This window comes from Mya arenaria, chromosome 5 (assembly GCF_026914265.1).
Source record: "Mya arenaria isolate MELC-2E11 chromosome 5, ASM2691426v1".
In the NCBI taxonomy this organism is placed as follows: domain Eukaryota; kingdom Metazoa; phylum Mollusca; class Bivalvia; order Myida; family Myidae; genus Mya; species Mya arenaria.
The window spans coordinates 1,831,801-1,834,079 of record NC_069126.1 but is presented as its reverse complement, the minus strand read 5'-3'; positions in this window follow the sequence as shown (position 1 = coordinate 1,834,079).

Below are 2,279 nucleotides of genomic sequence, written 5' to 3'. Positions count from 1 at the left end.
TGTGTCTCTAGTCCATAGTCGTTTGGGCCCATGTATTGTGTCTCTAGTTCATTGTCGTTTGGGCCCATGTATTGTGTCTCTAGTTCATTGTCGTTTGGGCCCATGTATTGAGCCTCCAGTTCATTGTCGTTTGGGCCCATGTATTGTGTCTCTAGTTCATTGTCGTTTGGGCCCATGTATTGTGTCTCTAGTTCATTGTCGTTTGGGCCCATGTATTGTGTCTCTAGTTCATTGTCGTTTGGGCCCATGTATTGTGTCTCTAGTTCATTGTCGTTTGGGCCCATGTATTGTGTCTCTAGTTCATTGTCGTCTGGGCCCATGTATTGTGTCTCTAGTTCATTGTCGTTTGGGCCCATGTATTGAGCCTCTAGTTCATTGTCGTTTGGGCCCATGTATTGAGCCTCTAGTTCATTGTCGTTTGGGCCCATGTATTGAGCCTCTAGTTCATTGTCGTTTGGGCCCATGTATTGTGTCTCTAGTTCATTGTCGTTTGGGCCCATGTATTGTGTCTCTAGTTCATTGTCGTTTGGGCCCATGTATTGTGTCTCTAGTTCATTGTCGTTTGGGCCCATGTATTGTGTCTCTAGTTCATTGTCGTTTGGGCCCATGTATTGTGTCTCTAGTTCATTGTCGTTTGGGCCCTTGCCTTGTGTCTCTAGTTCATTGTCGTTTGGGCCCATGCCTTGTGTCTCTAGTTCATTGTCGTTTGGGCACATGCCTTGTGTCTCTAGTTCATTGTCGTTTGGGCCCATGTATTGTGTCTCTAGTTCATTGTCGTTTGGGCCCATGTATTGTGTCTCTAGTTCATTGTCGTTTGGGCACATGTATTGTGTCTCTAGTTCATTGTCGTTTGGGCCCATGTATTGTGTCTCTAGTTCATTGTTGTTTGGGCCCATGTATTGAGTCTCTAGTTCATTGTCGTTTGGGCACATGTATTGTGTCTCTAGTTCATTGTCGTTTGGGCCCATGTATTGTGTCTCTAGTTCATTGTCGTTTGGGCCCATGTATTGTGTCTCTAGTTCATTGTCGTCTGGGCCCATGTATTGTGTCTCTAGTTCATTGTCGTTTGGGCCCATGCCTTGAGTCTCTAGTTCATTGTCGTTTGGGCCCATGTATTGGGTCTCTTAACACGGCTTATTTCTGATTTTTCGACAACTGGACTTGTCCCTGTAGTTTTCATAGAATTATTGTGATAAATGTACATCAATGCTTTCACTATTTGATAGTATTGTATTTAATGACTTGCGCATGCTAGATTGTCCATTATAGATGGCATAAACTTAATATATGATCCAGCATGTCTCTTATTCGCCATTTCAAACATTTATCTAATGGCATTGACTGGAAATGGCCCAAAACAGAATTCGGCCTTGCTTTCATGGCGACACACATTTATTACATATTATCAGGACAAGTTAGTATGAGGCCGAAAAAAACATCATTTTACAATGTTACAGGGATATTTTGTCGCTATCTCAGCTGAGTTTACCCGTTTAAAATAGCGTATAGTGGTTTCCAAGTATATAGTGCGCATGTATATATTTAGCATGTTAATGTCACGTGATAAGTACAGGTACATATACCGACGGTATTTTTAAATTAACTGGCATTTACGTGGTAGGCAAACCCAGTAAATTTCGAATTGGAAAAATATGCAAAAACTGCGAAAGATACACATGTTGTAGATAATGTGATACACCAATTAGTAAGATTCAATGCGTTGTGTACACAACGATATCAATTTTATGTAAGTTTTTTTTCTGGCGATGGTATCATGTGGTGTCTAGTGCCTTTAAGTGTTAAACAATGTGTATTCGTTATAGATGTTGATCTACATGTTATAGACTAAGTTACATAAAGATTGGATCGAAAATAAAACCTCAACTAGCGTACTAACAAGATTTTTCGAATTGTTTAAATGGACAAGATCAACATTCTAGGTTGATCAAGATTTATTAGAGACAACCATGCTGACCAAGTTAGTTTCATGAAATTATTTGGGTCAGGAGTGTGAACATGGCTGTTTGAAAATTTGACCTTGTGATCTGTTCTCTGACTCTTGATTATGATACCCATACTCGATTTGATCCAGATTTCATTTAGAAAAACATCTGACATGGTTTTATTTCGATCGGGTAAAACGTAGTGTCTACAGAGAAAAAAAAACAAAAAGTTGACGACGCGCATCTGGAATAAAAGAAGCGGACTCTTTCTGGTTTCCTCGACAACCTTTGTTTTAGTAGGGATTCGTCTAACGTAGCACATGGAAGTAGATAAAA